This window comes from Schistocerca serialis, chromosome 10, assembly GCF_023864345.2.
Source record: "Schistocerca serialis cubense isolate TAMUIC-IGC-003099 chromosome 10, iqSchSeri2.2, whole genome shotgun sequence".
NCBI lineage: Eukaryota > Metazoa > Arthropoda > Insecta > Orthoptera > Acrididae > Schistocerca > Schistocerca serialis.
Genome location: NC_064647.1, coordinates 64,373,479 through 64,399,403, shown reverse-complemented (window position 1 = coordinate 64,399,403; position 25,925 = coordinate 64,373,479).

The following is a 25,925-nucleotide window of genomic DNA, read 5'->3' as shown; positions in this document are numbered from 1 at the left end:
GAAAGTGAGAGTGTCAGTCCTCCTGTACTTAAGTCGGCATTGTGCCTTTTGTATTAAATTCGGATGCAATTTCTGTGCTTCATCGTCAATGAGAAGATGCAAGGTATACAGTAAACCGGAAGTGAGGCATCAGAATCTAAAACTGGACTCGCAGGAGAGGTCCAGATCGTAGAAAGTGAGAGTGTCAGTCCTCCTGTACTTAAGTCGGCATTGTGCCTTTTGTATTAAATTCGGATGCAATTTCTGTGCTTCATCGTCAATGAGAAGATGCAAGGTATACAGTAAACCGGAAGTGAGGCATCAGAATCTAAAACTGGACTCGCAGGAGAGGTCCAGATCGTAGAAAGTGAGAGTGTCAGTCCTCCTGTACCTAAGTCGGTATTGTGCCTTTTGTATTAAATTCGGATGCAATTTCTGTGCTTCATCGTCAATGAGAAGATGCAAGGTATACAGTAAACCGGAAGTGAGGCATCAGAATCTAAAACTGGACTCGCAGGAGAGGTCCAGATCGTAGAAAGTGAGAGTGTCAGTCCTCCTGTACTTAAGTCGGCATTGTGCCTTTTGTATTAAATTCGGATGCAATTTCTGTGCTTCATCGTCAATGAGAAGATGCAAGGTATACAGTAAACCGGAAGTGAGGCATCAGAATCTAAAACTGGACTCGCAGGAGAGGTCCAGACCGTAGAAAGTGAGAGTGTCAGTCCTCCTGTACTTAAGTCGGCATTGTGCCTTTTGTATTAATTTCGGATGCAATTTCTGTGCTTCATCGTCAATGAGAAGATGCAAGGTATACAGTAAACCGGAAGTGAGGCATCAGAATCTAAAACTGGACTCGCAGGAGAGGTCCAGATCGTAGAAAGTGAGAGTGTCAGTCCTCCTGTACTTAAGTCGGCATTGTGCCTTTTGTATTAAATTCGGATGCAATTTCTGTGCTTCATCGTCAATGAGAAGATGCAAGGTATACAGTAAACCGGAAGTGAGGCATCAGAATCTAAAACTGGAATCGCAGGAGAGGTCCACATCGTAGAAAGTGAGAGTGTCAGTCCTCCTGTACTTAAGTCGGCATTGTGCCTTTTGTATTAAATTCGGATGCAATTTCTGTGCTTCATCGTCAATGAGAAGATGCAAGGTATACAGTAAACCGGAAGTGAGGCATCAGAATCTAAAACTGGACTCGCAGGAGAGGTCCACATCGTAGAAAGTGAGAGTGTCAGTCCTCCTGTACTTAAGTCGGCATTGTGCCTTTTGTATTAATTTCGGATGCAATTTCTGTGCTTCATCGTCAATGAGAAGATGCAAGGTATACAGTAAACCGGAAGTGAGGCATCAGAATCTAAAACTGGACTCGCAGGAGAGGTCCAGATCGTAGAAAGTGAGAGTGTCAGTCCTCCTGTACTTAAGTCGGCATTGTGCCTTTTGTATTAAATTCGGATGCAATTTCTGTGCTTCATCGTCAATGAGAAGATGCAAGGTATACAGTAAACCGGAAGTGAGGCATCAGAATCTAAAACTGGACTCGCAGGAGAGGTCCAGATCGTAGAAAGTGAGAGTGTCAGTCCTCCTGTACTTAAGTCGGCATTGTGCCTTTTGTATTAAATTCGGATGCAATTTCTGTGCTTCATCGTCAATGAGAAGGTGCAAGGAATACAGTAAACCGGAAGTGAGGAATCAGAATCTAAAACTGGACTCGCAGGAGAGGTCCAGATCGTAGAAAGTGAGAGTGTCAGTCCTCCTGTACTTAAGTCGGCATTGTGCCTTTTGTATTAAATTCGGATGCAATTTCTGTGCTTCATCGTCAATGAGAAGATGCAAGGTATACAGTAAACCGGAAGTGAGGCATCAGAATCTAAAACTGGACTCGCAGGAGAGGTCCAGATCGTAGAAAGTGAGAGTGTCAGTCCTCCTGTACCTAAGTCGGTATTGTGCCTTTTGTATTAAATTCGGATGCAATTTCTGTGCTTCATCGTCAATGAGAAGATGCAAGGTATACAGTAAACCGGAAGTGAGGCATCAGAATCTAAAACTGGACTCGCAGGAGAGGTCCAGATCGTAGAAAGTGAGAGTGTCAGTCCTCCTGTACTTAAGTCGGCATTGTGCCTTTTGTATTAAATTCGGATGCAATTTCTGTGCTTCATCGTCAATGAGAAGATGCAAGGTATACTGTAAACCGGAAGTGAGGCATCAGAATCTAAAACTGGAATCGCAGGAGAGGTCCACATCGTAGAAAGTGAGAGTGTCAGTCCTCCTGTACTTAAGTCGGCATTGTGCCTTTTGTATTAAATTCGGATGCAATTTCTGTGCTTCATCGTCAATGAGAAGATGCAAGGTATACAGTAAACCGGAAGTGAGGCATCAGAATCTAAAACTGGACTCGCAGGAGAGGTCCAGATCGTAGAAAGTGAGAGTGTCAGTCCTCCTGTACTTAAGTCGGCATTGTGCCTTTTGTATTAATTTCGGATGCAATTTCTGTGCTTCATCGTCAATGAGAAGATGCAAGGTATACAGTAAACCGGAAGTGAGGCATCAGAATCTAAAACTGGACTCGCAGGAGAGGTCCAGATCGTAGAAAGTGAGAGTGTCAGTCCTCCTGTACTTAAGTCGGCATTGTGCCTTTTGTATTAAATTCGGATGCAATTTCTGTGCTTCATCGTCAATGAGAAGATGCAAGGTATACAGTAAACCGGAAGTGAGGCATCAGAATCTAAAACTGGAATCGCAGGAGAGGTCCACATCGTAGAAAGTGAGAGTGTCAGTCCTCCTGTACTTAAGTCGGCATTGTGCCTTTTGTATTAAATTCGGATGCAATTTCTGTGCTTCATCGTCAATGAGAAGATGCAAGGTATACAGTAAACCGGAAGTGAGGCATCAGAATCTAAAACTGGACTCGCAGGAGAGGTCCAGATCGTAGAAAGTGAGAGTGTCAGTCCTCCTGTACTTAAGTCGGCATTGTGCCTTTTGTATTAAATTCGGATGCAATTTCTGTGCTTCATCGTCAATGAGAAGATGCAAGGTATACAGTAAACCGGAAGTGAGGCATCAGAATCTAAAACTGGACTCGCAGGAGAGGTCCAGATCGTAGAAAGTGAGAGTGTCAGTCCTCCTGTACCTAAGTCGGTATTGTGCCTTTTGTATTAAATTCGGATGCAATTTCTGTGCTTCATCGACAATGAGAAGATGCAAGGAATACAGTAAACCGGAAGTGAGGCATCAGAATCTAAAACTGGACTCGCAGGAGAGGTCCAGATCGTAGAAAGTGAGAGTGTCAGTCCTCCTGTACTTAAGTCGGCATTGTGCCTTTTGTATTAAATTCGGATGCAATTTCTGTGCTTCATCGTCAATGAGAAGATGCAAGGTATACAGTAAACCGGAAGTGAGGCATCAGAATCTAAAACTGGAATCGCAGGAGAGGTCCACATCGTAGAAAGTGAGAGTGTCAGTCCTCCTGTACTTAAGTCGGCATTGTGCCTTTTGTATTAAATTCGGATGCAATTTCTGTGCTTCATCGTCAATGAGAAGATGCAAGGTATACAGTAAACCGGAAGTGAGGCATCAGAATCTAAAACTGGACTCGCAGGAGAGGTCCAGATCGTAGAAAGTGAGAGTGTCAGTCCTCCTGTACTTAAGTCGGCATTGTGCCTTTTGTATTAATTTCGGATGCAATTTCTGTGCTTCATCGTCAATGAGAAGATGCAAGGTATACAGTAAACCGGAAGTGAGGCATCAGAATCTAAAACTGGACTCGCAGGAGAGGTCCAGATCGTAGAAAGTGAGAGTGTCAGTCCTCCTGTACTTAAGTCGGCATTGTGCCTTTTGTATTAAATTCGGATGCAATTTCTGTGCTTCATCGTCAATGAGAAGATGCAAGGTATACAGTAAACCGGAAGTGAGGCATCAGAATCTAAAACTGGAATCGCAGGAGAGGTCCACATCGTAGAAAGTGAGAGTGTCAGTCCTCCTGTACTTAAGTCGGCATTGTGCCTTTTGTATTAAATTCGGATGCAATTTCTGTGCTTCATCGTCAATGAGAAGATGCAAGGTATACAGTAAACCGGAAGTGAGGCATCAGAATCTAAAACTGGACTCGCAGGAGAGGTCCACATCGTAGAAACTGAGAGTGTCAGTCCTCCTGTACTTAAGACGGCATTGTGCCTTTTGTATTAATTTCGGATGCAATTTCTGTGCTTCATCGTCAATGAGAAGATGCAAGGTATACAGTAAACCGGAAGTGAGGCATCAGAATCTAAAACTGGACTCGCAGGAGAGGTCCAGATCGTAGAAAGTGAGAGTGTCAGTCCTCCTGTACTTAAGTCGGCATTGTGCCTTTTGTATTAAATTCGGATGCAATTTTTGTGTGCTTCATCGTCAATGAGAAGATGCAAGGTATACAGTAAACCGGAAGTGAGGCATCAGAATCTAAAACTGGACTCGCAGGAGAGGTCCAGATCGTAGAAAGTGAGAGTGTCTGTCCTCCTGTACTTAACTCGGCATTGTGCCTTTTGTATTAAATTCGGATGCAATTTCTGTGCTTCATCATCAATGAGAAGATGCAAGGTATACAGTAAACCGGAAGTGAGGCATCAGAATCTAAAACTGGACTCGCAGGAGAGGTCCACATCGTAGAAAGTGAGAGTGTCAGTCCTCCTGTACTTAAGTCGGCATTGTGCCTTTTGTATTAAATTCGGATGCAATTTCTGTGCTTCATCGTCAATGAGAAGATGCAAGGTATACAGTAAACCGGAAGTGAGGCATCAGAATCTAAAACTGGACTCGCAGGAGAGGTCCAGATCGTAGAAAGTGAGAGTGTCAGTCCTCCTGTACTTAAGTCGGCATTGTGCCTTTTGTTTTAAATTCGGATGCAATTTCTGTGCTTCATCGTCAATGAGAAGATGCAAGGTATACAGTAAATCGGAAGTGAGGTATCAGAATCTAAAACTGGACTCGCAGGAGAGGTCCAGATCGTAGAAAGTGAGAGTGTCAGACCTCCTGTACTTAAGTCGGCATTGTGCCTTTTGTATTAAATTCGGATGCAATTTCTGTGCTTCATCGTCAATGAGAAGATGCAAGGTATACAGTAAACCGGAAGTGAGGCATCAGAATCTAAAACTGGACTCGCAGGAGAGGTCCAGATCGTAGAAAGTGAGAGTGTCAGTCCTCCTGTACTTAAGTCGGCATTGTGCCTTTTGTATTAAATTCGGATGCAATTTCTGTGATTCATCGTCAATGAGAAGATGCAAGGTATACAGTAAACCGGAAGTGAGGCATCAGAATCTAATACTGGACTCGCAGGAGAGGTCCAGATCGTAGAAAGTGAGAGTGTCAGTCCTCCTGTACTTAAGTCGGCATTGTGCCTTTTGTATTAAATTCGGATGCAATTTCTGTGCTTCATCGTCAATGAGAAGATGCCAGGTATACAGTAAACCGGAAGTGAGGCATCAGAATCTAAAACTGGACTCGCAGGAGAGGTCCAGATCGTAGAAAGTGACAGTGTCTGTCCTCCTGTACTTAAGTCGGCATTGTGCCTTTTGTATTTAATTCGGATGTGATTTCTGTGCTTCATCGTCAATGAGAAGATGCAAGGTATACAGTAAACCGGAAGTGAGGCATCAGAATCTAAAACTGGACTCGCAGGGGAGGTCCAGATCGTAGAAAGTGAGAGTGTCTGTCCTCCTGTACTTAAGTCGGCATTGTGCCTTTTGTATTAAATTCGGATGCAATATCTGTGCTTCATCGTCAATGAGAAGATGCAAGGTATACAGTAAACCGGAAGTGAGGCATCAGAATCTAAAACTGGACTCGCAGGAGAGGTCCAGATCGTAGAAAGTGAGAGTGTCAGTCCTCCTGTACTTAAGTCGGCATTGTGCCTTTTGTATTAAATTCGGATGCAATTTCTGTGCTTCATCGTCAATGAGAAGATGCATGGTATACAGTAAACCGGAAGTGAGGCATCAGAATCTAAAACTGGACTCGCAGGAGAGGTCCAGATCGTAGAAAGTGAGAGTGTCAGTCCTGTACTTAAACCGGCATTGTGCCTTTTGTATTAAATTCGGATGCAATTTCTGCGCTTCATTGTCAATGAGAAGATGCAAGGTATACAGTAAACCGGAAGTGAGGCATCAGAATCTAAAACTGGACTCGCAGGAGAGGTCCAGATCGTAGAAAGTGAGAGTGTCAGTCCTCCTGTACTTAAGTCGGCATTGTGCCTTTTGTATTAAATTCGGATGCAATTTCTGTGCTTCATCGTCAATGAGAAGATGCAAGGTATACAGTAAACCGGAAGTGAGGCATCAGAATCTAAAACTGGACTCGCAGGAGAGGTCCAGCTCGTAGAAAGTGAGAGTGTCAGTCCTCCTGTACTTAAGTCGGCATTGTGCCTTTTGTATTAAATTCGGATGCAATTTCTGTGCTTCATCGTCAATGAGAAGATGCAAGGTATACAGTAAACCGGAAGTGAGGCATCAGAATCTAAAACTGGACTCGCAGGAGAGGTCCAGATCGTAGAAAGTGAGAGTGTCAGTCCTCCTGTACTTAAGTCGGCATTGTGCCTTTTGTATTAAATTCGGATGCAATTTCTGTGCTTCATCGTCAATGAGAAGATGCCAGGTATACAGTAAACCGGAAGTGAGGCATCAGAATCTAAAACTGGACTCGCAGGAGAGGTCCAGATCGTAGAAAGTGAGAGTGTCAGTCCTCCTGTACTTAAGTCGGCATTGTGCCTTTTGTATTAAATTCGGATGCAATTTCTGTGCTTCATCGTCAATACGAAGATGCAAGGTATACAGTAAACCGGAAGTGAAGCATCAGAATCTAAAACTGGACTCGCAGGAGAGGTCCAGATCGTAGAAAGTGAGAGTGTCAGTCCTCCTGTACTTAAGTCGGCATTGTGCCTTTTGTATTAAATTCGGATGCAATTTCTGTGCTTCATCGTCAATGAGAAGATGCAAGGTATACAGTAAACCGGAAGTGAGGCATCAGAATCTAAAACTGGACTCGCAGGAGAGGTCCAGATCATAGAAAGTGAGAGTGTCAGTCCTCCTGTACTTAAGTCGGCATTGTGCCTTTTGTATTAAATTCGGATGCAATTTCTGTGCTTCATCGTCAATACGAAGATGCAAGGTATACAGTAAACCGGAAGTGAGGCATCAGAATCTAAAACTGGACTCGCAGGAGAGGTCCAGATCGTAGAAAGTGAGAGTGTCAGTCCTCCTGTACTTAAGTCGGCATTGTGCCTTTTGTACTAAATTCGGATGCAATTTCTGTGCTTCATCGTCAATGAGAAGATGCAAGGTATACAGTAAACCGGAAGTGAGGCATCAGAATCTAAAACTGGACTCGCAGGAGAGGTCCAGATCGTAGAAAGTGAGAATGTCAGTCCTCCTGTACTTAAGTCGGCATTGTGCCTTTTGTATTAAATTCGGATGCAATTTCTGTGCTTCATCGTCAATGAGAAGATGCCAGGTATACAGAAAACCGGAAGTGAGGCATCAGAATCTAAAACTGGACTCGCAGGAGAGGTCCAGATCGTAGAAAGTGAGAGTGTCAGTCCTCCTGTACTTAAGTCGGCATTGTGCCTTTTGTACTAAATTCGGATGCAATTTCTGTGCTTCATCCTCAATGAGAAGATGCAAGGTATACAGTAAACCGGAAGTGAGGCATCAGAATCTAAAACTGGACTCGCAGGAGAGGTCCAGATCGTAGAAAGTGAGAGTGTCAGTCCTCCTGTACTTAAGTCGGCATTGTGCCTTTTGTATTAAATTCGGATGCAATTTCTGTGCTTCATCGTCAATGAGAAGATGCAAGGTATACAGTAAACCGGAAGTGAGGCATCAGAATCTAAAACTGGACTCGCAGGAGAGGTCCAGATCGTAGAAAGTGAGAGTGTCAGTCCTCCTGTACTTAAGTCGGCATTGTGCCTTTTGTACTAAATTCGGATGCAATTTCTGTGCTTCATCGTCAATGAGAAGATGCAAGGTATACAGTAAACCGGAAGTGAGGCATCAGAATCTAAAACTGGACTCGCAGGAGAGGTCCAGATCGTAGAAAGTGAGAGTGTCAGTCCTCCTGTACTTAAGTCGGCATTGTGCCTTTTGTATTAAATTCGGATGCAATTTCTGTGCTTCATCGTCAATGAGAAGATGCCAGGTATACAGTAAACCGGAAGTGAGGCATCAGAATCTAAAACTGGACTCGCAGGAGAGGTCCAGATCGTAGAAAGTGAGAATGTCAGTCCTCCTGTACTTAAGTCGGCATTGTGCCTTTTGTATTAAATTCGGATGCAATTTCTGTGCTTCATCGTCAATGAGAAGATGCCAGGTATACAGAAAACCGGAAGTGAGGCATCAGAATCTAAAACGGGACTCGCAGGAGAGGTCCAGATCGTAGAAAGTGAGAGTGTCAGTCCTCCTGTACTTAAGTCGGCATTGTGCCTTTTGTACTAAATTCGGATGCAATTTCTGTGCTTCATCCTCAATGAGAAGATGCAAGGTATACAGTAAACCGGAAGTGAGGCATCAGAATCTAAAACTGGACTCGCAGGAGAGGTCCAGCTCGTAGAAAGTGAGAGTGTCAGTCCTCCTGTACTTAAGTCGGCATTGTGCCTTTTGTATTAAATTCGGATGCAATTTCTGTGCTTCATCGTCAATGAGAAGATGCAAGGTATACAGTAAACCGGAAGTGAGGCATCAGAATCTAAAACTGGACTCGCAGGAGAGGTCCAGATCGTAGAAAGTGAGAGTGTCAGTCCTCCTGTACTTAAGTCGGCATTGTGCCTTTTGTATTAAATTCGGATGCAATTTCTGTGCTTCATCGTCAATGAGAAGATGCCAGGTATACAGTAAACCGGAAGTGAGGCATCAGAATCTAAAACTGGACTCGCAGGAGAGGTCCAGATCGTAGAAAGTGAGAGTGTCAGTCCTCCTGTACTTAAGTCGGCATTGTGCCTTTTGTATTAAATTCGGATGCAATTTCTGTGCTTCATCGTCAATATGAAGATGCAAGGTATACAGTAAACCGGAAGTGAAGCATCAGAATCTAAAACTGGACTCGCAGGAGAGGTCCAGATCGTAGAAAGTGAGAGTGTCAGTCCTCCTGTACTTAAGTCGGCATTGTGCCTTTTGTATTAAATTCGGATGCAATTTCTGTGCTTCATCGTCAATGAGAAGATGCAAGGTATACAGTAAACCGGAAGTGAGGCATCAGAATCTAAAACTGGACTCGCAGGAGAGGTCCAGATCATAGAAAGTGAGAGTGTCAGTCCTCCTGTACTTAAGTCGGCATTGTGCCTTTTGTATTAAATTCGGATGCAATTTCTGTGCTTCATCGTCAATACGAAGATGCAAGGTATACAGTAAACCGGAAGTGAGGCATCAGAATCTAAAACTGGACTCGCAGGAGAGGTCCAGATCGTAGAAAGTGAGAGTGTCAGTCCTCCTGTACTTAAGTCGGCATTGTGCCTTTTGTACTAAATTCGGATGCAATTTCTGTGCTTCATCGTCAATGAGAAGATGCAAGGTATACAGTAAACCGGAAGTGAGGCATCAGAATCTAAAACTGGACTCGCAGGAGAGGTCCAGATCGTAGAAAGTGAGAATGTCAGTCCTCCTGTACTTAAGTCGGCATTGTGCCTTTTGTATTAAATTCGGATGCAATTTCTGTGCTTCATCGTCAATGAGAAGATGCCAGGTATACAGAAAACCGGAAGTGAGGCATCAGAATCTAAAACTGGACTCGCAGGAGAGGTCCAGATCGTAGAAAGTGAGAGTGTCAGTCCTCCTGTACTTAAGTCGGCATTGTGCCTTTTGTACTAAATTCGGATGCAATTTCTGTGCTTCATCCTCAATGAGAAGATGCAAGGTATACAGTAAACCGGAAGTGAGGCATCAGAATCTAAAACTGGACTCGCAGGAGAGGTCCAGATCGTAGAAAGTGAGAGTGTCAGTCCTCCTGTACTTAAGTCGGCATTGTGCCTTTTGTATTAAATTCGGATGCAATTTCTGTGCTTCATCGTCAATGAGAAGATGCAAGGTATACAGTAAACCGGAAGTGAGGCATCAGAATCTAAAACTGGACTCGCAGGAGAGGTCCAGATCGTAGAAAGTGAGAGTGTCAGTCCTCCTGTACTTAAGTCGGCATTGTGCCTTTTGTACTAAATTCGGATGCAATTTCTGTGCTTCATCGTCAATGAGAAGATGCAAGGTATACAGTAAACCGGAAGTGAGGCATCAGAATCTAAAACTGGACTCGCAGGAGAGGTCCAGATCGTAGAAAGTGAGAGTGTCAGTCCTCCTGTACTTAAGTCGGCATTGTGCCTTTTGTATTAAATTCGGATGCAATTTCTGTGCTTCATCGTCAATGAGAAGATGCCAGGTATACAGTAAACCGGAAGTGAGGCATCAGAATCTAAAACTGGACTCGCAGGAGAGGTCCAGATCGTAGAAAGTGAGAATGTCAGTCCTCCTGTACTTAAGTCGGCATTGTGCCTTTTGTATTAAATTCGGATGCAATTTCTGTGCTTCATCGTCAATGACAAGATGCCAGGTATACAGAAAACCGGAAGTGAGGCATCAGAATCTAAAACGGGACTCGCAGGAGAGGTCCAGATCGTAGAAAGTGAGAGTGTCAGTCCTCCTGTACTTAAGTCGGCATTGTGCCTTTTGTACTAAATTCGGATGCAATTTCTGTGCTTCATCCTCAATGAGAAGATGCAAGGTATACAGTAAACCGGAAGTGAGGCATCAGAATCTAAAACTGGACTCGCAGGAGAGGTCCAGATCGTAGAAAGTGAGAGTGTCAGTCCTCCTGTACTTAAGTCGGCATTGTGCCTTTTGTACTAAATTCGGATGCAATTTCTGTGTTTCATCCTCAATGAGAAGATGCAAGGTATACAGTAAACCGGAAGTGAGGCATCAGAATCTAAAACTGGACTCGCAGGAGAGGTCCAGATCGTAGAAAGTGAGAGTGTCAGTCCTCCTGTACTTAAGTCGGCATTGTGCTTTTTGTATTAAATTCGGATGAAATTTCTGTGCTTCATCGTCAATGAGAAGATGCAAGGTATACAGTAAACCGGAAGTGAGGCATCAGAATCTGAAACTGGACTCGCAGGAGAGGTCCAGATCGTAGAAAGTGAGAGTGTCAGTCCTCCTGTACTTAAGTCGGCATTGTGCCTTTTGTATTAAATTCGGATGCAATTTCTGTGCTTCATCGTCAATGAGAAGATGCAAGGTATACAGTAAACCAGAAGTGAGGCATCAGAATCTAAAACTGGACTCGCAGGAGAGGTCCAGATCGTAGAAAGTGAGAGTGTCAGTCCTCCTGTACTTAAGTCGGCATTGTGCCTTTTGTATTAAATTCGGATGCAATTTCTGTGCTTCATCGTCAATGAGAAGATGCAAGGTATACAGTAAACCGGAAGTGAGGCACCAGAATCTAAAACTGGACTCGCAGGAGAGGTCCAGATCGTAGAAAGTGAGAGTGTCAGTCCTCCTTTACTTTTGTCGGCATTGTGCCTTTTGTATTAAATTCGGATGCAATTTCTGTGCTTCATCGTCAATGAGAAGATGCAAGGTATACAGTAAACCGGAAGTGAGGCATCAGAATCTAAAACTGGACTCGCAGGAGAGGTCCAGATCGTAGAAAGTGAGAGTGTCAGTCCTCCTGTACTTAAGTCGGCATTGTGCCTTTTGTATTAAATTCGGATGCAATTTCTGTGCTTCATCGTCAATGAGAAGATGCAAGGTATACAGTAAACCGGAAGTGAGGCATCAGAATCTAAAACTGGACTCGCAGGAGAGGTCCAGATCGTAGAAAGTGAGAGTGTCAGTCCTCCTGTACTTAAGTCGGCATTGTGCCTTTTGTATTAAATTCGGATGCAATTTCTGTGCTTCATCGTCAATGAGAAGATGCAAGGTATACAGTAAACCGGAAGTGAGGCATCAGAATCTAAAACTGAACTCGCAGGAGAGGTCCAGATCGTAGAAAGTGAGAGTGTCAGTCCTCCTGTACTTAAGTCGGCATTGTGCCTTTTGTACTAAATTCCGATGCAATTTCTGTGCTTCATCGTCAATGAGAAGATGCAAGGTATACAGTAAACCGGAAGTGAGGCATCAGAATCTAAAACTGGACTCGCAGGAGAGGTCCAGATCGTAGAAAGTGAGAGTGTCAGTCCTCCTGTACTTAAGTCGGCATTGTGCCTTTTGTATTAAATTCGGATGCAATTTCTGTGCTTCATCGTCAATGAGAAGATGCCAGGTATACAGTAAACCGGAAGTGAGGCATCAGAATCTAAAACTGGACTCGCAGGAGAGGTCCAGATCGTAGAAAGTGAGAATGTCAGTCCTCCTGTACTTAAGTCGGCATTGTTCCTTTTGCATTAAATTCGGATGCAATTTCTGTGCTTCATCGTCAATGAGAAGATGCCAGGTATACAGAAAACCGGAAGTGAGGCATCAGAATCTAAAACTGGACTCGCAGGAGAGGTCCAGATCGTAGAAAGTGAGAGTGTCAGTCCTCCTGTACTTAAGTCGGCATTGTGCCTTTTGTACTAAATTCGGATGCAATTTCTGTGCTTCATCGTCAATGTGAATATGCAAGGTATACAGTAAACCGGAAGTGAGGCATCAGAATCTAAAACTGGACTCGCAGGAGAGGACCAGATCGTAGAAAGTGAGAGTGTCAGTCCTCCTGTACTTAAGTCGGCATTGTGCCTTTTGTATTAAATTCGGATGCAATTTCTGTGCTTCATCGTCAATGAGAAGATGCAAGGTATACAGTAAACCGGAAGTGAGGCATCAGAATCTAAAACTGGACTCGCAGGAGAGGTCCAGATCGTAGAAAGTGAGAGTGTCAGTCCTCCTGTACTTAAGTCGGCATTGTGCCTTTTGTATTAAATTCGGATGCAATTCCTGTGCTTCATCGTCAATGAGAAGATGCAAGGTATACAGTAAACCGGAAGTGAGGCATCAGAAACTAAAACTGGACTCGCAGGAGAGGTCCAGATCGTAGAAAGTGAGAGTGTCAGTCCTCCTGTACTTAAGTCGGCATTGTGCCTTTTGTATTAAATTTGGATGCAATTTCTGTGCTTCATCGTCAATGAGAAAATGCAAGGTATACAGTAAACCGGAAGTGAGGCATCAGAATCTAAAACTGGACTCGCAGGAGAGTTCCAGATCGTAGAGAGTGAGAGTGTCAGTCCTCCTGTACTTAAGTCGGCATTGTGCCTTTTGTATTAAATTCGGGTGCAATTTCTGTGCTTCATCGTCAATGAGAAGATGCAAGGTATACAGTAAACCGGAAGTGAGGCATCAGAATCTAAAACTGGACTCGCAGGAGAGGTCCAGATCGTAGAAAGTGAGAGTGTCAGTCCTCCTGTACTTAAGTCGGCATTCTGCCTTTTGTATTAAATTCGGATGCAATTTCTGTGCTTCATCGGCAATGAGAAGATGCAAGGTATACAGTAAACCGGAAGTGAGGCATCAGAATCTAAAACTGGACTCGCAGGAGAGGTCCAGATCGTAGAAAGTGAGAGTGTCAGTCCTCCTGTACTTAAGTCGGCATTGTGCCTTTTCTTTTAAATTCGGATGCAATTTCTGTGCTTCATCGTCAATGAGAAGATGCAAGGTATACAGTAAACCGGAAGTGAGGCATCAGAATCTAAAACTGGACTCGCAGGAGAGGTCCAGATCGTAGAAAGTGAGAGTGTCAGTCCTCCTGTACTTAAGTCGGCATTGTGCCTTTTGTATTAAATTCGGATGCAATTTCTGTGCTTCATCGTCAATGAGAAGATGCAAGGTATACAGTAAACCGGAATTGAGGCATCAGAATCTAAAACTGGACTCGCAGGAGAGGTCCAGATCGTAGAAAGTGAGAGTGTCAGTCCTCATGTACTTAAGTCGGCATTGTGCCTTTTGTATTAAATTCGGATGCAATTTCTGTGCTTCATCGTTAACGAGAAGATGCAAGGTATACAGTAAACCGGAAGTGAGGCATCCGAATCTAAAACTGGACTCGCAGGAGAGGTCCACATCGTAGAAAGTGAGAGTGTCAGTCCTCCTGTACTTAAGTCGGCATTGTGCCTTTTGTATTAAATTCGGATGCAATTTCTGTGCTTCATCGTCAGTGAGAAGATGCAAGGTATACAGTAAACCGGAAGTGAGGCATCAGAATCTAAAACTGGACTCGCAGGAGAGGTCCACATCGTAGAAAGTGAGAGTGTCAGTCCTCCTGTACTTAAGTCGGCATTGTGCTTTTTGTATTAAATTCGGATGCAATTTCCGTGCTTCATCGTCAATGAGAAGATGCAAGGTATACAGTAAACCGGAAGTGAGGCATCAGAATCTAAAACTGGACTCGCAGGAGAGGTCCAGATCGTAGAAAGTGAGAGTGTCAGTCCTCCTGTACTTAAGTCGGCATTGTGCCTTTTGTATTAAATTCGGATGCAATTTCTGTGCTTCATCGTCAATGAGAAGATGCAAGGTATACAGTAAACCGGAAGTGAGGCATCAGAATCTAAAACTGGACTCGCAGGAGAGGTCCAGATCGTAGAAAGTGAGAGTGTCAGTCCTCCTGTACTTAAGTCGGCATTGTGCCTTTTGTATTAAATTCGGATGCAATTTCTGTGCTTCATCGTCAATGAGAAGATGCAAGGTATACAGTAAACCGGAAGTGAGGCATCAGAATCTAAAACTGGACTCGCAGGAGAGGTCCAGATCGTAGAAAGTGAGAGTGTCAGTCCTCCTGTACTTAAGTCGGCATTGTGCCTTTTGTATTAAATTCGGATGCAATTTCTGTGCTTCATCGTCAATGAGAAGATGCAAGGTATACAGTAAACCGGAAGTGAGGCATCAGAATCTAAAACTGGACTCGCAGGAGAGGTCCACATCGTAGAAAGTGAGAGTGTCAGTCCTCCTGTACTTAAGTCGGCATTGTGCCTTTTGTATTAAATTCGGATGCAATTTCTGTGCTTCATCGTCAATGAGAAGATGCAAGGTATACAGTAAACCGGAAGTGAGGCATCAGAATCTAAAACTGGACTCGCAGGAGAGGTCCACATCGTAGAAAGTGAGAGTGTCAGTCCTCCTGTACTTAAGTCGGCATTGCGCCTTTTGTATTAAATTCGGATGCAATTTCCGTGCTTCATCGTCAATGAGAAGATGCAAGGTATACAGTAAACCGGAAGTGAGGCATCAGAATCTAAAACTGGACTCGCAGGAGAGGTCCAGATCGTAGAAAGTGTGAGTGTCAGTCCTCCTGTACTTAAGTCGGCATTGTGCCTTTTGTATTAAATTCGGATGCAATTTCTGTGCTTCATCGTCAATGAGAAGATGCAAGGTATACAGTAAACCGGAAGTGAGGCATCAGAATCTAAAACTGGACTCGCAGGAGAGGTCCAGATCGTAGAAAGTGAGAGTGTCAGTCCTCCTGTACTTAAGTCGGCATTGTGCCTTTTGTATTAAATTCGGATGCAATTTCTGTGCTTCATCGTCAATGAGAAGATGCAAGGTATACAGTAAACCGGAAGTGAGGCATCAGAATCTAAAACTGGACTCGCAGGAGAGGTCCAGATCGTAGAAAGTGAGAGTGTCAGTCCTCCTGTACTTAAGTCGGCATTGTGCCTTTTGTATTAAATTCGGATGCAATTTCTGTGCTTCATCGTCAATGAGAAGATGCAAGGTATACAGTAAACCGGAAGTGAGGCATCAGAATCTAAAACTGGACTCGCAGGAGAGGTCCAGATCGTAGAAAGTGAGAGTGTCAGTCCTCCTGTACTTAAGTCGGCATTGTGCCTTTTGTATTAAATTCGGATGCAATTTCTGTGCTTCATCGTCAATGAGAAGATGCAAGGTATACAGTAAACCGGAAGTGAGGCATCAGAATCTAAAACTGGACTCGCAGGAGAGGTCCAGATCGTAGAAAGTGAGAGTGTCAGTCCTCCTGTACTTAAGTCGGCATTGTGCCTTTTGTATTAAATTCGGATGCAATTTCTGTGCTTCATCGTCAATGAGAAGATGCAAGGTATACAGTAAACCGGAAGTGAGGCATCAGAATCTAAAACTGGACTCGCAGTAGAGGTCCAGATCGTAGAAAGTGAGAGTGTCAGTCCTCCTGTACTTAAGTCGGCATTGTGCCCTTTGTATTAAATTCGGATGCAATTTCAGTGCTTCATCGTCAATGAGAAGATGCAAGGTATACAGTAAACCGGAAGTGAGGCATCAGAATCTAAAACTGGACTCGCAGGAGAGGTCCAGATCGTAGAAAGTGAGAGTGTCAGTCCTCCTGTACTTAAGTCGGAATTGTGCCTTTTGTATTAAATTCGGATGCAATTTCTGTGCTTCATCGTCAATGAGAAGATGCAAGGTATACAGTAAACCGGAAGTGAGGCATCAGAATCTAAAACTGGACTCGCAGGAGAGGTCCAGATCGTGGAAAGTGAGAGTGTCAGTCCTCCTGTACTTAAGTCGGCATTGTGCTTTTGTATTAAATTCGGATGCAATTTCTGTGCTTCATCGTCAATGAGAAGATGCAAGGTATACAGTAAACCGGAAGTGAGGCATCAGAATCTAAAACTGGACTCGCAGGAGAGGTCCAGATCGTAGAAAGTGAGAGTGTCAGTCCTCCTGTACTTAAGTCGGCATTGTGCCTTTTGTATTAAATTCGGATGCAATTATTGTGCTTCATCGTCAATGAGAAGATGCAAGGTATACAGTAAACCGGAAGTGAGGCATCAGAATCTAAAACTGGACTCGCAGGAGGGTCCACATCGTAGAAAGTGAGAGTGTCAGTCCTCCTGTACTTAAGTCGGCATTGTGCCTTTTGTATTAAATTCGGATGCAATTTCTGTGCTTCATCGTCAATGAGAAGATGCAAGGTATACAGTAAACCGGAAGTGAGGCATCAGAATCTAAAACTGGACTCGCAGGAGAGGTCCACATCGTAGAAAGTGAGAGTGTCAGTCCTCCTGTACTTAAGTCGGCATTGTGCCTTTTGTATTAAATTCGGATGCAATTTCTGTGCTTCATCGTCAATGAGAAGATGCAAGGTATACAGTAAACCGGAAGTGAGGCATCAGAATCTAAAACTGGACTCGCAGGAGAGGTCCAGATCGTAGAAAGTGAGAGTATCAGTCCTCCTGTACTTAAGTCGGCATTGTGCCCTTTGTATTAAATTCGGATGCAATTTCTGTGCTTCATCGTCAATGAGAAGATGCAAGGTATACAGTAAACCGGAAGTGAGGCATCAGAATCTAAAACTGGACTCGCAGGAGAGGTCCAGATCGTAGAAAGTGAGAGTGTCAGTCCTCCTGTACTTAAGTCGGCATTGTGCCTTTTGTATTAAATTCGGATGCAATTTCTGTGCTTCATCGTCAATGAGAAGATGCAAGGTATACAGTAAACCGGAAGTGAGGCATCAGAATCTAAAACTGGACTCGCAGGAGAGGTCCAGATCGTAGAAAGTGAGACTGTCAGTCCACCTGTACTTAAGTCGGCATTGTGCCTTTTGTATTAAATTCGGATGCAATTTCTGTGCTTCATCGTCAATGAGAGGATGCAAGGTATACAGTAAACCGGAAGTGAGGCATCAGAATCTAAAACTGGACTCGCAGGAGAGGTCCAGATCGTAGAAAGTGAGAGTGTCAGTCCTCCTGTACTTAAGTCGGCATTGTGCCTTTTGTATTAAATTCGGATGCAATTTCTGTGCTTCATCGTCAATGAGAAGATGCAAGGTATACAGTAAACCGGAAGTGAGGCATCAGAATCTAAAACTGGACTCGCAGGAGAGGTCCAGATCGTAGAAAGTGAGAGTGTCAGTCCTCCTGTACTTAAGACGGCATTGTGCCTTTTGTATTAATTTCGGATGCAATTTCTGTGCTTCATCGTCAATGAGAAGATGCAAGGTATACAGTAAACCTGAAGTGAGGCATCAGAATCTAAAACTGGACTCGCAGGAGAGGTCCAGATCGTAGAAAGTGAGAGTGTCAGTCCTCCTGTGCTTAAGTCGGCATTGTGCCTTTTGTATTAAATTCGGATGCAATTTCTGTGCTTCATCGTCAATGAGAAGATGCAAGGTATACAGTAAACCGGAAGTGAGGCATCAGAATCTAAAACTGGACTCGCAGGAGAGGTCCAGATCGTAGAAAGTGAGAGTGTCAGTCCTCCTGTACTTAAGTCGGCATTGTGCCTTTTGTATTAAATTCGGATGCAATTTCTGTGCTTCATCGTCAATGAGAAGATGCAAGGTATACAGTAAACCGGAAGTGAGGCATCAGAATCTAAAACTGGACTAGCAGGAGAGGTCCAGATCGTAGAAAGTGAGAGTGTCAGTCCTCCTGTACTTAAGTCGGCATTGTGCCTTTTGTATTAAATTCGGATGCAATTTCTGTCCTTCATCGTCAATGAGAAGATGCAAGGTATACAGTAAACCGGAAGTGAGGCATCAGAATCTAAAACTGGACTCGCAGGAGAGGTCCAGATCGTAGAAAGTGAGAGTGTCAGTCCTCCTGTACTTAAGTCGGCATTGTGCCTTTTGTATTAAATTCGGATGCAATTTCTGTGCTTCATCGTCAATGAGAAGATGCAAGGTATACAGTAAACCGGAAGTGAGGCATCAGAATCTAAAACTGGACTCGCAGGAGAGGTCCAGATCGTAGAAAGTGAGAGTGTCAGTCCTCCTGTACTTATGTCGGCATTGTGCCTTTTGTATTAAATTCGGATGCAATTTCTGTGCTTCATCGTCAATAAGAAGATGCAAGGTATACAGTAAACCGGAAGTGAGGCATCAGAATCTAAAACTGGACTCGCAGGAGAGGTCCAGATCGTAGAAAGTGAGAGTGTCAGTCCTCCTGTACTTAAGTCGGCATTGTGCCTTTTGTATTAAATTCGGATGCAATTTCTGTGCTTCATCGTCAATGAGAAGATGCAAGGTATACAGTAAACCGGAAGTGAGGCATCAGAATCTAAAACTGGACTCGCAGGAGAGGTCCAGATCGTAGAAAGTGAGAGTGTCAGTCCTCCTGTACTTAAGTCGGCATTGTGCCATTTGTATTAAATTCGGATGCAATTTCTGTGCTTCATCGTCAATGAGAAGATGCAAGGTATACAGTAAACCGGAAGTGAGGCATCAGAATCTAAAACCGGACTCGCAGGAGAGGTCCAGATCGTAGAAAGTGAGAGTGTCAGTCCTCCTGTACTTAAGACGGCATTGTGCCTTTTGTATTAATTTCGGATGCAATTTCTGTGCTTCATCGTCAATGAGAAGATGCAAGGTATACAGTAAACCTGAAGTGAGGCATCAGAATCTAAAACTGGACTCGCAGGAGAGGTCCAGATCGTAGAAAGTGAGAGTGTCAGTCCTCCTGTGCTTAAGTCGGCATTGTGCCTTTTGTATTAAATTCGGATGCAATTTCTGTGCTTCATCGTTAATGAGAAGATGCAAGGTATACAGTAAACCGGAAGTGAGGCATCAGAATCTAAAACTGGACTCGCAGGAGAGGTCCAGATCGTAGAAAGTGAGAGTGTCAGTCCTCCTGTACTTAAGTCGGCATTGTGCCTTTTGTATTAAATTCGGATGCAATTTCTGTGCTTCATCGTCAATGAGAAGATGCAAGGTATACAGTAAACCGGAAGTGAGGCATCAGAATCTAAAACTGGACTAGCAGGAGAGGTCCAGATCGTAGAAAGTGAGAGTGTCAGTCCTCCTGTACTTAAGTCGGCATTGTGCCTTTTGTATTAAATTCGGATGCAATTTCTGTCCTTCATCGTCAATGAGAAGATGCAAGGTATACAGTAAACCGGAAGTGAGGCATCAGAATCTAAAACTGGACTCGCAGGAGAGGTCCAGATCGTAGAAAGTGAGAGTGTCAGTCCTCCTGTACTTAAGTCGGCATTGTGCCTTTTGTATTAAATTCGGATGCAATTTCTGTGCTTCATCGTCAATGAGAAGATGCAAGGTATACAGTAAACCGGAAGTGAGGCATCAGAATCTAAAACTGGACTCGCAGAAGAGGTCCAGATCGTAGAAAGTGAGAGTGTCAGTCCTCCTGTACTTATGTCGGCATTGTGCCTTTTGTATTAAATTCGGATGCAATTTCTGTGCTTCATCGTCAATAAGAAGATGCAAGGTATACAGTAAACCGGAAGTGAGGCATCAGAATCTAAAACTGGACTCGCAGGAGAGGTCCAGATCGTAGAAAGTGAGAGTGTCAGTCCTCCTGTACTTAAGTCGGCATTGTGCCTTTTGTATTAAATTCGGATACAATTTCTGTGCTTCATCGTCAATGAGAAGATGCAAGGTATACAGTAAACCGGAAGTGAGGCATCAGAATCTAAAACTGGACTCGCAGGAGAGGTCCAGATCGTAGAAAGTGAGAGTGTCAGTCCTCCTGTACTTAAGTCGGCATTGTGCCTTTTGTATTAAATTCGGATGCAATTTCTGTGCTTCATCGTCAATGAGAAGATGCAAGGTATACAGTAAACCGGAAGTGAGGCATCAGAATCTAAAACTGGACTCGCAGGAGAGGTCCAGATCGTAGAAAGTGAGAGTGTCAGTCCTCCTGTACTTAAGTCGAAATTGTGCCATTTGTATTAAATTCGGATGCAATTTCTGTGCTTCATCGTCAATGAGAAGATGCACGGTATACAGTAAACCGGAAGTGAGGCATCAGAATCTAAAACTGGACTCGCAGGAGAGGTCCAGATTGTAGAAAGTGAGAGTGTCAGTCCTCCTGTACTTAAGTCGGCATTGTGCCTTTTGTATTAAATTCGGATGCAATTTCTGTGCTTCATCGTCAATGAGAAGATGCATGGTATACAGTAAACCGGAAGTGAGGCATCAGAATCTAAAACTGGACTCGCAGGAGAGGTCCAGATCGTAGAAAGTGAGAGTGTCAGTCCTCCTGTACTTAAGTCGGCATTGTGCCTTTTGTATTAAATTCGGATGCAATTTCTGTGCTTCATCGTCAATGAGAAGATGCAAGGTATACAGTAAACCGGAAGTGAGGCACCAGAATCTAAGACTGGACTCGCAGGAGAGGTCCAGATCATAGAAAGTGAGAGTGTCAGTCCTCCTGTACTTAAGTCGGCATTGTGCCTTTTGTATTAAATTCGGATGCAATTTCTGTGCTTCATCGTCAATGAGAAGATGCAAGGTATACAGTAAACCGGAAGTGAGGCATCAGAATCTAAAACTGGGCTCGCAGGAGAGGTCCAGATCGTAGAAAGTGAGAGTGTCAGTCCTCCTGTACTTAAGTCGGCATTGTGCCTTTTGTATTAAATTCGGATGCAATTTCTGTGCTTCATCGTCAATGAGAAGGTGCAAGGTATACAGTAAACCGGAAGTGAGGCATCAGAATCTAAAACTGGACTCGCAGGAGGGGTCCAGATCGTAGAAAGTGAGAGTGTCAGTCCTCTTGTACTTAAGCCGGCATTGTGCCTTTTGTATTAAATTCGGATGCAATTTCTGTGCTTCATCGTCAATGAGAAGATGCAAGGTATACAGTAAACCGGAAGTGAGGCATCAGAATCTAAAACTGGACTCGCAGGAGAGGTCCAGATCGTAGAAAGTGAGAGTGTCAGTCCTCCTATACTTAAGTCGGCATTGTGCCTTTCGTATTAAATTCGGATGCAATTTCTGTGCTTCATCGTCAATGAGAAGATGCAAGGTATACAGTAAACCGGAAGTGAGGCATCAGAATCTAAAACTGGACTCGCAGGAGAGGTCCAGATCGTAGAAAGTGAGAGTGTCCGTCCTCCTGTACTTAAGTCGGCATTGTGCCTTTTGTATTAAATTCGGATGCAATTTCTGTGCTTCATCGTCAATGAGAAGATGCAAGGTATACAGTAAACCGGAAGTGAGGCATCAGAATCTAAAACTGGACTCGCAGGAGAGGTCCAGATCGTAGAAAGTGAGAGTGTCAGTCCTCCTGTACTTAAGTCGGCATTGTGCCTTTTGTATTACATTCGGATGCAATTTCTGTGCTTCATCGTCAATGAGAAGATGCAAGGTATACAGTAAACCGGAAGTGAGGCATCAGAATCTAAAACTGGACTCGCAGGAGAGGTCCAGATCGTAGAAAGTGAGAGTGTCAGTCCTCCTGTACTTAAGTCGGCATTGTGCCTTTTGTATTAAATTCGGATGCAATTTCTGTGCTTCATCGTCAATGAGGAGATGCAAGGTATACAGTAAACCGGAAGTGAGGCATCAGAATCTAAAACTGGACTCGCAGGAGAGGTCCAGATCGTAGAAAGTGAGAGTGTCAGTCCTCCTGTACCTAAGCCGGCATTGTGCCTTTTGTATTAAATTCGGATGCAATTTCTGTGCTTCATCGTCAATGAGAAGATGCAAGGTATACAGTAAACCGGAAGTGAGGTATCAGAATCTAAAACTGGACTCGCAGGAGAGGTCCAGATCGTAGAAAGTGAGAGTGTCAGTCCTCCTGTACTTAAGTCGGCATTGTGCCTTTTGTATTAAATTCGGATGCAATTTCTGTGCTTCATCGTCAATGAGAAGATGCAAGGTATACAGTAAACCGGAAGTGAGGCATCAGAATCTAAAACTGGAATCGCAGGAGAGGTCCACATCGTAGAAAGTGAGAGTGTCAGTCCTCCTGTACTTAAGTCGGCATTGTGCCTTTTGTATTAAATTCGGATGCAATTTCTGTGCTTCATCGTCAATGAGAAGATGCAAGGTATACAGTAAACCGGAAGTGAGGCATCAGAATCTAAAACTGGACTCGCAGGAGAGGTCCAGATCGTAGAAAGTGAGAGTGTCAGTCCTCCTGTACTTAAGTCGGCATTGTGCCTTTTGTATTAATTTCGGATGCAATTTCTGTGCTTCATCGTCAATGAGAAGATGCAAGGTATACAGTAAACCGGAAGTGAGGCATCAGAATCTAAAACTGGACTCGCAGGAGAGGTCCAGATCGTAGAAAGTGAGAGTGTCAGTCCTCCTGTACTTAAGTCGGCATTGTGCCTTTTGTATTAAATTCGGATGCAATTTCTGTGCTTCATCGTCAATGAGAAGATTCAAGGTATACAGTAAACCGGAAGTGAGGCATCAGAATCTAAAACTGGACTCGCAGGAGAGGTCCAGATCGTAGAAAGTGAGAGTGTCTGTCCTCCTGCACTTAACTCGGCATTGTGCCTTTTGTATTAAATTCGGATGCAATTTCTGTGCTTCATCGTCAATGAGAAGATGCAAGGTATACAGTAAACCGGAAGTGAGGCATCAGAATCTAAAACTGGACTCGCAGGAGAGGTCCACATCGTAGAAAGTGAGAGTGTCAGTCCTCCTGTACTTAAGTCGGCATTGTGCCTTTTGTATTAAATTCGGATGCAATTTCTGTGCTTCATCGTCAATGAGAAGATGCAAGGTATACAGTAAACCGGAAGTGAGGCATCAGAATCTAAAACTGGACTCGCAGGAGAGGTCCAGATCGTAGAAAGTGAGAGTGTCAGTCCTCCTGTACTTAAGTCGGCATTGTGCCTTCTGTTTTAAATTCGGATGCAATTTCTGTGCTTCATCGTCAATGAGAAGATGCAAGATATACAGTAAATCGGAAGTGAGGCATCAGAATCTAAAACTGGACTCGCAGGAGAGGTCCAGATCGTAGAAAGTGAGAGTGTCAGTCCTCCTGTACTTAAGTCGGCATTGTGCCTTTTGTATTAAATTCGGATGCAATTTCTGTGCTTCATCGTCAATGAGAAGATGCAAGGTATACAGTAAACCGGAAGTGAGGCATCAGAATCTAAAACTGGACTCGCAGGAGAGGTCCAGATCGTAGAAAGTGAGAGTGTCAGTCCTCCTGTACTTAAGTCGGCATTGTGCCTTTTGTATTAAATTCGGATGCAATTTCTGTGTTTCATCGTCAATGAGAAGATGCAAGGTATACAGTAAACCGGAAGTGAGGCATCAGAATCTAAAACTGGACTCGCAGGAGAGGTCCAGATCGTAGAAAGTGAGAGTGTCAGTCCTCCTGTACTTAAGTCGGCATTGTGCCTTTTGTATTAAATTCGGATGCAATTTCTGTGCTTCATCGTCAATGAGAAGATGCAAGGTATACAGTAAACCGGAAGTGAGGCATCAGAATCTAAAACTGGACTCGCAGGAGAGGTCCAGATCGTAGAAAGTGACAGTGTCTGTCCTCCTGTACTTAAGTCGGCATTGTGGCTTTTGTATTTAATTCGGATGTAATTTCTGTGCTTCATCGTCAATGAGAAGATGCAAGGTATACAGTAAACCGGAAGTGAGGCATCAGAATCTAAAACTGGACTCGCAGGGGAGGTCCAGATCGTAGAAAGTGAGAGTGTCAGTCCTCCTGTACTTAAGTCGGCATTGTGCCTTTTGTATTAAATTCGGATGCAATATCTGTGCTTCATCGTCAATGAGAAGATGCAAGGTATACAGTAAACCGGAAGTGAGGCATCAGAATCTAAAACTGGACTCGCAGGAGAGGTCCTGATCGTAGAAAGTGAGAGTGTCAGTCCTCCTGTACTTAAGTCGGCATTGTGCCTTTTGTATTAAATTCGGATGCAATTTCTGTGCTTCATCGTCAATGAGAAGATGCATGGTATACAGTAAACCGGAAGTGAGGCATCAGAATCTAAAACTGGACTCGCAGGAGAGGTCCAGATCGTAGAAAGTGAGAGTGTCAGTCCTCCTGTACCTAAACCGGCATTGTGCCTTTTGTATTAAATTCGGATGCAATTTCTGCGCTTCATTGTCAATGAGAAGATGCAAGGTATACAGTAAACCGGAAGTGAGGCATCAGAATCTAAAACTGGACTCGCAGGAGAGGTCCAGATCGTAGAAAGTGAGAGTGTCAGTCCTCCTGTACTTAAGTCGGCATTGTGCCTTTCGTATTAAATTCGGATGCAATTTCTGTGCTTCATCGTCAATGAGAAGATGCAAGGTATACAGTAAACCGGAAGTGAGGCATCAGAATCTAAAACTGGACTCGCAGGAGAGGTCCAGATCGTAGAAAGTGAGAGTGTCAGTCCTCCTGTACTTAAGTCGGCATTGTGCCTTTTGTATTAAATTCGGATGCAATTTCTGTGCTTCATCGTCAATGAGAAGATGCAAGGTATACAGTAAACCGGAAGTGAGGCATCAGAACCTAAAACTGGACTCGCAGGAGAGGTCCAGATCGTAGAAAGTGAGAGTGTCAGTCCTCCTGTACTTAAGTCGGCATTGTGCCTTTTGTATTAAATTCGGATGCAATTTCTGTGCTTCATCGTCAATGAGAAGATGCAAGGTATACAGTAAACCGGAAGTGAGGCATCAGAATCTAAAACTGGACTCGCAGGAGAGGTCCAGATCGTAGAAAGTGAGAGTGTCAGTCCTCCTGTACTTAAGTCGGCATTGTGCCTTTTGTATTAAATTCGGATGCAATTTCTGTGCTTCATCGTCAATGAGAAGATGCAAGGTATACAGTAAACCGGAAGTGAGGCATCAGAATCTAAAACTGGACTCGCAGGAGAGGTCCAGATCGTAGAAAGTGACAGTGTCTGTCCTCCTGTACTTAAGTCGGCATTGTGCCTTTTGTATTTAATTCGGATGTAATTTCTGTGCTTCATCGTCAATGAGAAGATGCAAGGTATACAGTAAACCGGAAGTGAGGCATCAGAATCTAAAACTGGACTCGCAGGGGAGGTCCAGATCGTAGAAAGTGAGAGTGTCAGTCCTCCTGTACTTAAGTCGGCATTGTGCCTTTTGTATTAAATTCGGATGCAATATCTGTGCTTCATCGTCAATGAGAAGATGCAAGGTATACAGTAAACCGGAAGTGAGGCATCAGAATCTAAAACTGGACTCGCAGGAGAGGTCCTGATCGTAGAAAGCGAGAGTGTCAGTCCTCCTGTACTTAAGTCGGCATTGTGCCTTTTGTATTAAATTCGGATGCAATTTCTGTGCTTCATCGTCAATGAGAAGATGCATGGTAT